Consider the following 12,585-nt stretch of genomic DNA (forward strand, 5'->3'; position numbering starts at 1 on the left):
CATAGCAAAGTGTCAGTTCAAGTACTGGCTACCCTGCTTTTAACCCAGTTTCCTACTGTGCCTGGGAAGGAGATGATGGTTCAAGTACTTGGGCCCTTACCACCCATATGCAGATGAAGTTCCTGGCTCTAGCTTCTGGCTTTGGACTGGCTCAGCCCCGGATGTTGCAGCTATTTGGAGAGCAAACCAGTGGATGCAAGATTCTCACTCCCTCATTCCCTCCCACCTCTTAAATAAATGAATAACTTTAAAAAAAAAAAAAAAAGAAAGAAATGGAAGTGTTCTAGTGGAAAAATACCCACCTATGGAAATAAAACTGCCAGCATCTGACCCTAAGTTTGAAACCTGGTTAGTAATGTAAAACATGATGAGAAGCTCTTCTGCCACTGAGTCAAGCCTCTGGCAAACGATCCTTGATGAATCCAAATTTGCATTGGGATTTAAAACTTTCCATGCTCTTGTATTTCATCAGCTGCTTTGAGTTACTTTTAAAGAAACACATTTTAATGAGAAATTTTTGACAGAGAATGTCATGCAGATGTAATTCTTTGAAACAATTATTTCCTTTGTTGATGGCTTTTTTTTTCCAGTACTCACTTGCAATTAAATAAAACAGTAATTAAAACTCTAAGTTCACTCAAAATTACTGTCCCATCAGTCACCTCCAGAAAGCCTTCAAATGTTTCTGTGGAAAGAATGTCTTATGAGAGATGTAATGCACTAAGACAGAAGGTCTTAGAATTTTCTAATTTGGAATCATAAATAGGTAATATACAAGAACCTTTTAAGTGATTAGAAAACTAACACAATGAAATAACAAGCCAAGGCTACAGGCCATAGTATAGCTTAATCTGAGAGAGAAAGGGATTTTTTTTTTTTTAATTTCTATACAAGTTATAAGCACATTGAACAATTTAGTGATATACATGCTACTAGACATAGACCAAGAGACTTCCCCCAGTGCAGACACAAATCATCCAGTCTAATTTAGCCATGACATAAGTGTATCATTCTGAGTCTCTCTCTAATTGAGACAGGGTGTGTTGAAATTTGATCTTAACTCATCAACTGAGTCTTTGAAGCTTCTTAAAGTGATTCAAGAATAACTTCCCCTCCCCCATTTCTTTTGCCTCTTTCTTCTTCCTGCCTCATCCTCTGGCATTTCCTATTTTCTTAGAAGATGCTAACATCACTGCTTCTTAGGCCCACATGAGCCACTCATCTGTAATTTCTTTCTCATCTACTCCCTTCTGGAGCTCCCTTATTAAAACTACACTGTTTTCTTAGTATTTTGCGCAAGACCTGCTGACTTGCACCCCTTCCTCATTTTAATCCCCACAATACAGTGCTTCCAAGCCAATACTCCTAAGGGCAGCCAATGAACCACCTTCTACTCATCCCCCCTCCTCCATGAATCTCTGGCTCTTACTTTGGCTCCCTGGGGGGTATTGCAGGGTTTAATCCTCACTTACCTTTTGACACAATGTATGTTTTCCCCATTCAAGTACTCTCAGCATCCCAAATGAAATTCTACTTAGTTTTCCACATTTATAGTGTTCTTGACCCTCTCTACACTTTTGGTTGTGCTATTTTGTTTACAAAGAATTCTATTCTTTTCATGTCCATGTGTCGAAGTACTATCCACTTTTCAATTCCCAATTCAAGAAAAGCTACTCTGTGCATTGGGTTTTGAAGGATGACTGCCAGGGCTTTAGAATCCTAGAAGGCTCAGAAGGTTGTTGGAACTGACTTCTATCGTGTTTAGGCCTTCCCTTTCTCCAGTCAGCTGACTCCAGAAATACTTCCCTATAATGTCTCTTCCTACAATTAATTCTTATCTTTTCTTCTTTTGTTTACCAAAGAATTTAACTGAGAAATGAGTGACATTGTTATCATAAACAGTTCTGGAAATATCAGTGCACATATATGCCCAGTTTAATCTGTAAATAGTTAATTGCTCATTACTTGAAATCATAGGAGGATCTTTCTTGAGGCAGAAGATAGTCCATGCCTCTTGACTAGGAGGATGAAGAGATTTCTGGGCTGCCAATAAAACTTAAATACTCAAGTTTTAGGCATTCCTATCATACATCCAGAAATCCATACTCCAGCTACTCAGAGTTTCTTACATGAGGGAAGGCAAATTAGAAACAACTGGTTAGTGATAGAGTTTTAAATGTTGCACTGCCTACAAAATGGAGGAATCTAGAAAACATCATGCTGAGTGAAATAAGCCAGTCCCAAAGGGATAAATATGACATGTTCTCCCTGATCGGTGACAACTAACCAAGCACCAAAAAGGAAACCTGGTGAAGTGAAATGGACACTATGAGAAACAGTGACTTGATCAGCCCTTGTCCTGAATGTTGATGAACAACTTAATACTTTATCCCTTTTAGTATTTTTTTTGTTCTACTTAATACTATTGTTTGAACTCTGTAATTAACACACAATTATTCTTAGGTGTTTAAATTTAACTGAAAAGTCATCCCTGTTAAATATAAGAGTGATAATAAGAGAGGGAGGAGATGTACAATTTGGGACATGCTCAATCAGACTTGCCCCAAATGGTAGAGTTAGAAATATGCCAGGGGATTCCAATTCAATCCCATCAAGATGGCATGTACCAATGCCATCTCACTATTCCAAGTGATCAGTTTCAGTTCACAATTGATCATAATGATAGGATTAAGGGTTCACATAAACAAGACTAGTGTCTGCTAATACTAACTGATAGAATTAAAAAGGAGAGAACGATCCAACATGGGAAGCAGGATACACAGCAGGCTCATAGAATGGCAGATGTCTTAAACAGCACTCTAGCCTCAGAATCAGTCCTTAAGGCATTCGGATCTGGCTGATGAGTCTGTGAGAGTATTTTAGGCATGGAAAGCCAAGACACTCTGGGGGAAAAAAAAAACCACCTAAATGAAAGATCTCTGTGAGTGAGATCCCAGTGGAAAGAATGGGCCATCAAAGAAGGAGGTACCTTTCTCTGAAGGGAGGAGAGAATTTCCACTTTGATATGGCCTTGTCTAAATAAGATTGGAGTTGGCGAACTCAAAAGGCTTCAATAGCCTTGGTAACTCATGACAAGAGCCTAAGGTGATTACTGACGCCATAAACAAGAGTGTCAATTGTTAAATCAACAACAGGAGTCACTGTGCACTTAGTCCCCATGTAGGATCTCTGTCCTTAATGTGTTGTACAATGTAAATTAATGCTATAACTAGTACTCAAACAGTATTTTACACTTTGTGTTTCTGTGTGGGTGCAAACTGTTGAAATCTTTACTTAATATATACTAAATTGCTCTTCTGTATATAAAGATAATTGAAAATGAATTTTGATGTGAATGGAATGGGAGAGGGAATGGGAAATTGGAGGGTTGCGGGTGGAAGGGAAGTTATGGGGGGTGGGGGGAGCCACTGTAATCCAAAAGCTGTACTTTGGAAATTTATATTTATTAAATAAAAGTTTTAAAAAAAAAAGTTGCACTGCCCACCTAAAGGTGGATTTCCCACATTGTATATATTTTAGCCTAGTTTTTAAAATTCTTTATTTTATTTCAAAGAGAGAAAGAAATAAAAATAGAAATCTCCAGTCTGCTGGTTCACTCTCCATAAATGCCCACTAGGTTTTCCATATAGGAGGCAGGGACAGCTACTACTTGAGATATAATCTGCTGCCTCCCAGGGTGCACAATAGCAGGAGCTAGAACTAGAACCTAGGCATACCTATATAGGACGTGGGCATCCCAAGTGACACTCTAACTACTGCACCAAACACTGCCCCAAGCCAAGATTATTTTTTATCACAAGAACAAGCAAGCTCACACACATGAAGGATGGGTATTAAGAGAATACACAAAGATCCTTGCAGAAGTCCTAGGAGAGGAAACTCTAAAACCTCCTGGTGCCTCATGAGAACCGAACCTGGGAAAGTCTCAGGAACCAAGATCACTTTTTTTCTTGGGATCTACCTGCTTTTCTCAGCAATCTGTTCTCTTTCTCTCATCTCTCTCTTCCTCCCACCCTCTCCTCTTTTTTCGGTCATCCATTGTACTATCTCCTCATAGTTTTTCCTTCCTCATAACTTTAACTTGTATTTGGCCTCTTAAGAGCTCTTTGTCCCAATGTACTTATGATCTTCAAGTCCTTTCTCTAACTATTCAGTGCCACAATTTCTCCTTACTGAGAAAGCAGTATGATTCATATCTTCACATTCAAACATTTTGAGCAAAGTCACTGGGTCATCTCTGTGAAGCCTGCCATGTATGTGTGATGGGGGATTAGAAATAGAGACTTACAATGGAATAACTGTGAACAACCACTGTAATTCACTTTCTTTTTTTTTCTTTTAGAAGAGAGTTGTGATTGGGTCAGGCCCTGAGACTTTATTGATCCAACCAACAGGGGTGCTGCAGAACTTAGCTGTGGCAGCCTAGAAGTCATGTCAAAGTTTCCTAGATCTACCTTCAGTGAACAAGAACATTCTGAATATGCTCACAATTTAGGAACTTAGCCTACTAGGTTCACCAGTGGGGCCCACTTATCAGGCTGTTGTTTATCCTGTAGTTAAGTATTAAGAAAGGACTTTAAAATCACACATGCGGGCCGGCGCCGTGGCTTAACAGGCTAATCCTTCGCCTTGCGGCGCCAGCACACCTTCTTGTTCCGGTTGGGGCGCCGAATTCTATCCCGGTTGCCCCTCTTCCAGGCCAGCTCTCTGCTATGGCCCGGGAAGGCAGTGGAGGATGGCCCAAGTGCCTGGGCCCTGCACCCCATGGGAGACCAGGAGAAGCACCTGGCTCCTGGCTTCGGATCAGCGAGATGTGCCGGCCGCAGCGGCCATTGGAGGGTGAACCAACAGCAAAAAGGAAGACCTTTCTCTCTGTCTCTCTCTCTCACTATCCACTCTGCCTGTCAAAAAAATAAATAAATAAATAAATAAATAAAATCACACACGCATGGAAAGACAGCTCAGCTTACACAATTCTACTGACTACTTTAAAGCGGGGGGAGCTCCCACATACATAATTCTTTGGCCTTATACTTCATTAGAAAGATCCAAGATAGACTTTGTGGAAATAGTTATGATCATTGAGCACATTCATGAAATAGTGTCCACAAGAAAAGCATTATACCCATAAGCCTTTGGAAATCCTTATACTTAGATTCAGGAGTTTAGCATTAAGAAAAACTGCCACAGATGGAGTATTTCAGAATCAAATCTCCTTATTCAAAAAGCAAACAAATAAAATGGGAGGAAGGTAAAAAAGCGACAGCAGAGACAACTGTAGTTGGCTGTCTCTGAATTCCCTTATGACATGTTGAGCTGGTGGAAAGAAAACTTGTGATGTCTGTGCTTGGTTATTTAGTTGGTAAAGAGCCAGGGCCCTGGTTTCTATCTGGTTCCCTGTTGGCTTCATGTCTGATGGCTACAGCATGTGTCTGGACCCTAGCCAGGAAGCTGACCCTCTACAGGCCCTTGCTCTCTTTGGGATGGGTGAGGTTTTGGAAAGTGATGAAAATTCTTACCATGACTGCAAACAAAACCTAGGAAAACACGCTGCTTCAGTCTATGCGTATCTTGCCATTTTTGTTGCAGAAGATACCCTCTCTCTTCTCAGGGTTGTATTATTCATCCTGTTCAGCAATGTTAATAAAAGACTGTTGGGGGGAAAAGGGGAACAAGAAAAGGATGAGAGAAACCGCCCTCAATTAATAAATGTATTTACTTCATTAAGTCAAAGAGGGAGCCAGTTTGAGTCCCAGCTGCTCCACTTCTGATCCAGCTTCCTGCTAATAGACCTGGTAAAGCAGCAGCAGATGGTCCAAGTGCTGCTTGGGCTCCAACACCCACGTGGAAGACCTGGAAGAGGCTCCTGGCTCCTCACTTCAGCCTGGCCCAACCTTAGTCATTGCAGCCATTTGAGGAGTGAACCAGCAGATGAAAGACCTCTCTCTTTGTCTCTACCTCTCTCTGTAACTCTGCCTTTCAAATAAATACAATAAATCTTTAAAAAAAAAAAAGTAATCTGATAAAAATAAGTGCTTAGGCCCTGCACGTCATGGGAGACCAGGATAAGCACCTGGCTTCTGCCTTTGGATCAGCGCGGTGCACCAGCCGCGGCAGCCATTGGAGGGTGAACCAATGGCAAAGGAAGACCTTTCTCTCTGTCTCTCTCACTGTCCACTCTGCCTGTCAAAAAAAAAACCCTCATCATCAATACCTAGTTTTTAAACCATCTTTACTAATTTAGAAATAAAGGGAACAAAGATCTAACCCAAGACAAAAAAAAAAATCGTATAAAACCAATAGCAGGCCAGCACCACGGCTCACTTGGCTGATCCTCTGCCTGCGGCGCCGGCACACCGGGTTCTAGTCCCGGTGGAAGCACCAGATTCTGTCCCTGTTGCTTCTCTTCCAGTCCAGCTCTCAGCTGTGGCCCAGGAGTGCAGTGGAGGATGGTCCAAGTCCTTGGGCCCTGCACCCGTATGGGAGACCAGGAGAAGCACCTGGCTCCTGCCTTTGGATCAGCGCAGTGCAACAGCCGCAGCGGCCATTGGAGGGTGAACCAACGGCAAAGGAAGACCTTTGTCTCTGTCTCTCTCTCTCACTGTCCACTCTGCCTGTCAAAAAAAAAAAAAAAAGAAAGAAAGAAAATCTCACTATTGAACTGACACGGCTAGAACTTTCGAAAATTGAATCCAGCAGAGCACTAAGAGAATAATGTGTTCTGATGAAGTTGAATTTAGTCTATGTGTTTTAAGCAAATACTCTCAATGTATTCTATGTAGAAATTATTAATGTTATTATAACAATAACAGATCAAAGTAAAAAAAAAAGTACAAGCATTAACAGAGCTCTAAAAGCATTTGGCAATTTTTAATACACATTCCAATTCTAAAAAGAAAAAAATAGAAGAAGAAATGAAAGGAAATTTCTTTAACTTAAGAATAATTAATAGGACATACAGCAGAAGTCCACAGAAAGTATCATATCAATGATGAAACAGCAAAAGCATTAAATTAAGAAATTTTGTAAAGTCATCCTTGAAATTGCTAAATATTTTACCAGCAGTACTAACAAATGAAGAATGCAGAAATATGAAACAAAACCCTTACCTTTCACCCTATACAAAAGTCAATTCAAAATGAATCAAAGATCTAAATGTTAAGATCTGTAACTATCAAGCTACTAGAGGAAAACATAAGGGAAATCTTCCAAGACATTGGTATGGCCAATGAGTTTTTTAGATAGGACCCCAAAAGCATAAGCAATAAAAGCAAAAATAGACAAATGGGATTTCATCAAACTAAGAAGCTTCTGCCCACAAAGGAAATGATCAACAGAGTAAAGAGGCAACAACTGACAGAATAGGAGAAAATATTTGCAAACTATGCATATGATAGAGGATTAATATCCAGAATATATAAGGAACAAAAAATTCAACAACCAAACATACAATCCAGTTAACAAATAGGCAAAGAATCTGAATAGACATCTTTCAAAAGAAGAAATATAATGGCCAAGAAACACTAAAAAATATTCAGAATATCTTGAGGCTGGCACTATGGTATAGCAGGTTAAGCTGCCATCAGCAGTGCTGGCATCTCACATAGACACTGGTTTCAGACCCAGTTACTACACTTCTGATCCAGCTCCCTGCTAATATGCCTAGGAAAACAGAAGATGGCCCAAGTACTTGGGGCTCTGCACCGACGTGGGAGACCTGGAAGAAGCTCCTGGCTCCTGGCTTCTGGTTTTGGGTTGGCCCAGTTCTGGCTGTTGCAACCATTTGAGGAGTGAACCAGCAGATGGAAGATATCTCTCTCTCTCTCTGTCTCTTCCTCTCCCTCTCTCTGCACTCTTTCAAATAAATAAATAAATCTTTAAAAAATATTCAGTATATCTAGCAATCAGGATAATGCAAATAAAAGCTGCAATAATGTATGGTCTCCAATGGCTACTATCAAAAAGTCAAAAAACAACAAATGCTGGGAAGAATGTGGAGAAAGGGAACCCTAATACACTATTGATTGGAATGCAAATTAGTACAGCTATTGTGGAAAATAGTTTGGAGGCTCCTTAAAAAACTCAAAATGAATCTACTATATGAGCCAGCTATCCCTCTTCTGGGAAGATCCAAAGGAAATGAAGTCAGCATATGAAAGAGACACTTGCCACCCCATGTTTATTGCAGCCCGATTATAACAGCAAAGACATGGACTCAACCTAAATATCTATCAGTGGGAATGGGTAAGGACAATATAGTATATTTTGGAATATATACCTACACATAGTGGAATATTACTGAACCATTAAAAAGAATAAAATCTAGGCATTTGCAACAAAATGGATGGAATTAAGAGATCATTATATTAAGTGAAATATACCAGACACAGAAAAACAAATATCATATGTTTTCTCTTATATATAGAAGTTTAAAGATAGCGAGTATGTGTATATGTACTTATTTTTATAAGTGTTCACCACATTATTTGGTATATGGGTATTTATAAATGGGATCTATTCTACAGTACACCTTTTATATAATAATATACCCTTTATAATAATGTACATCATTTTATGATGTTTGTCTTGAATCTCAAGTTTTGTCATATCAATATATCCACCCTTGTTTTCTTTGTGTTTGTATTTCCCTGTCATATTTTTCATTCTCTGATTTTCCAGATCTCTTTAACTGAATTCATTTATTACATACAGTATACCATTGGTTTACTCTGTGCCCTGTTCTGAGAGCCATTTTAATAAAGATTTACTTTTGCTAAAAAAAGAAGAAAGTTGGAAAAAATATTTAATAAAATATACATATAGAAGAGAAAGGCCATACAATCAATATTTGAAGATAATATGATTTTCTATAAAACTAATAAATCAAAGGAATAAATTAGGGAATTTCTGGAACTCATAAGAGTGAATATTACTAGTATAAGATCAACAGACAAAATTTAACAGACTCTCTAATGGCAATAACCAGAGCATTAAAAACTATATATTATTCATATTATCAACAATTTTTAATAAAGCCAACCAGAAATATTTCTCTCTCTTTCTCTCTCTCTCTCATCTTCCTCTCTGTAACTCTGCCTTTCAAATAAATAAATAAATCTTTCAAAAAAAAATAGCTCACTAAAGCAAAATACAAAAGAATGCAGTATGTATTTGGGAACCTAAAATATCATAAAAATGACATTACAGATCAGTGGGGAAAGGAAAGTCATGATATTGTAAAGAATGGACATCCATTGTATCACTGCCTCATGCTATACTAAAAATAAAACCCATATAAAGAACAAAGTATTACAAAATAAATTTTAAATTTACAAAATAGGAAGTATTATCTTGTAATCTTATGAATGTTTAGTGGAACAGAAAACCCACTCAAGAGCCAAAACCAAAAAGAATGGCATTGAATATAAAAATATTAAATATATGAATATTAACAGATATCATTAAAATGTTTTTTAAAAAAACAATCAACAGGGACTAGCACTATGGCGTAGTAGGTTAAGCTTCTGCATGTGGTGATGGCTTCCTATAGGTTTCATGTCCCAGCTATTCCTCTTCCAATCCAGCTTTCTGCTAATAGCCTGGGAAAGCAGTGGAAGACGGCCCAAGAGCTTGGGCCCCTGCCACCCACACGGGAAACCAGGAAGAAGCTCCTGGCCCCTGGCTTTGGATCAGTGCAGCTCTGGCCAGTGTGGCCATTCAGGGAGTGAACCAGCAGATGGAAGATCAATCTCTCTCTCTCTCGCTCTCGCTCTCTTTTTATTTAAATATTTTTATTTTTTTTATTTGACAAGTAGAGTACAGACAATGAGAGGGAGAGACAGAGAGAAAGGTCTTCCATCTGCTGGTTCCCAAATGGCCACAACAGCCGGAGCTTCACAGATCCAAACCCAGGAGTTTCTTCTGGGTCTCCCACGTGAGTATGGAGCCCAAGCACTTAGGCCATCTTCTACTGCTTTTTCAGGCCAGAAAGAGATTTGGATCGGAAGAGGGGCAGCTGGGACTGGAACTGGAGCCCATATGGGATGCCAGCGCCACAGGTGGAGAATTAACCTACTGCGCCACAGTCTAACTCTGCTTTTCAAATAAATAAACAAAATTAAAAAACTAAAACAAAAACAAAAACAGAAAAAACAATCAACAGACTGAGAGAACATTTAACCAGCAATGGGTACTTATTCATCAGTCAGAAAAATAATTACAAATGAATAGGGAAATGACAGACAACACAACTGAAAATAAGCTAAAAATTAAAATAACTGGGGCAGGTGCTGTGGCACAGCAGGTTAAAGCACTGGCCTGAAGTGCCAGCATTCCATATGGGCGCCGGTTCTAGTCCCGGCTTCTCCTCTTCCAATCCAACTCTCTGTTATGGCCTGGGATGCAGTGGAAGATGGCCCAAATCCTAGGGCCCCTGCACCCACCTGGGAGACCCAGAAGAAGCTCCTGTCTCCTGGCTTCAGATCGACGCAACTCTGGCCATTGTGGAGATCTGGAGAATGAACCAGCAGATAGAAGACCTCTCTCTCTGTCTTCACCTCTCTCTGTAACTGTCTTTCAAATAAATAAAATAAATCTTTTAAAAAAATTAGAATGACTAAATCACATAAGAAGAAAGATAAGTGGGTGATAAACATGAGGTTTGCTCAACCTCACTAGAGTCAGGAAAATGCAACTGAAATCAAAATTATATTTCCTCCCTAAAGGGAAAAGAATGTAGAAGATTAATAATATCCAATATTGGGAAAGCTATAAAGAAAACTTATTATTGGAAGTAAAATTTTAAAACCATAGTAAAATCCTTTTGCAAAGCAATTGGAAAGCATGCAACTGACGTTTCCATAAGTTGTGAAAATCTAAAAAAATTATAAAAATATTAACTGAAGTATGTTTTAAATTTTTTATTCATTTGAATGGCAGAAATTCAGAGAGAGAGAGAGAGATGGATGAAAGAGTTCCCATTTGGGCCGGCGCCACGGCTCAATAGGTTAATCCTCCGCTTTGCGGTGCCAGCACACCAGTCAGGGCGCCGGATTCTGTCCCGGTTGCTCCTCTTCCTGTCCAGCTCTCTGCTATGGCCCAGGAGTGCAGTAGAGGATGGGCCAAGTGCTTGGGCCCTGCACCCACAAGGGAGACCAGGAGAAGCACCTGGCTCCTGGCTACGGATCAGCGCAGTGCGCCGGCCGCAGTGCACCGGCTGCAGCAGCCATTGAAGGGGTGAACCAACAGAAAAAGAAAGACCTTTCTCTCTGTCTCTCTCTCTCTCTCGCTGTCCACTCTGCCTGTCAAAAAAATAAAAACAAAAAGAGTTCCCATTTGCTGTTTCACTCCCCATTAAGCCCACAATAGTGAAGGCTGGGCCAGGCCAAAGCCAGGATCCCAGAACTCAATCCAAATCTCCCATATGAGTGGCAAGTACACACATACTTGAGCCATAATCTGCTGCCCACCAAGGTGTGCATTAGCAGCAAGCTGCAATTAGAAGTAAAACTAACTCACTGTCCACTCAACCTGTCAAAAAAAAAAAAAGAAGTAAAACTAGGACTCAAACAGGCACTTCTATGTGACATGTAGGTATCCCAAGTGACATTTTAACTGCTGACCCAAATGCTCATCCTTGAAATAAGATTTTAATTGTAGTGCATTGAATCAATGGATACAAGTGTGCTGATCTCTTGGACATTTGTTTTCACCATTCCTCTCTGCTGCAAATGGATTAGGGCCACCCTATGCCCAGGGGTTGAATTTTCAGCTTCCCTCACTGAGAACCCAGGAGACTATAAGACACATAAAATCACAACAACAAAACTCACCACCTACTTTATTGCCCACTCTCAACAACAGTGTGACTATTCCAGGGACCACCTCACAGGATCAGTGTAAAACAAGAGAACTTCAACATGAGCATTACGACCAGGTGGCACATCTTCCCTATGTCCAGTGGATGGCAAGGAAGCGAAGTGAACATTTGCACTATTTATTGAAATTCCTGGGTATGGGTGCAACTCAATTTATCAAGCATTTATGAAGACATTACATGGACTAAGGTGCTAAGGATACAGGGATGAGCAAGACATAATTTGTGACCTCAAGGAATGTAAATCTTTGCTTTGCTTCTACTACAGAGTGATAACTGTGATTCCCTAAGCAAAAGTTAGCTACTCTAAACTAGTGGTTCTCAAAGTAGGATCCTAGAACATTAGCAACAGTATCTCCTGATTCTCAGACTCTGCCCTAAACCTGTCCAATCAGAATCCTTGAAGGGAAGATCCTCCAGATAAGTCTGGTTATGCTATTACACTATTCTGTATATTAAACACTAAGAAATGCCTAATTTTCTTATAAAAGTTTTGTTTATGATTACTTGTGAATACAAAATAAACCACTCTAAGGACCAGTGTTGTGGTTCAGAGGTTAAGTTGCTTCTTGCAGGACCAGCATCCTGTATCAGGGCATTAGTTGGAGTCTCAGCTTCTCCCCCTTTCAATCTGGCTCTCTGCTAATAAGCCAGGGAAGGCAAAGGAGGATAGCCCAATTATTTGGGTA

This window comes from Lepus europaeus, chromosome 17 (assembly GCF_033115175.1).
Source record: "Lepus europaeus isolate LE1 chromosome 17, mLepTim1.pri, whole genome shotgun sequence".
In the NCBI taxonomy this organism is placed as follows: Eukaryota; Metazoa; Chordata; class Mammalia; order Lagomorpha; family Leporidae; genus Lepus; species Lepus europaeus.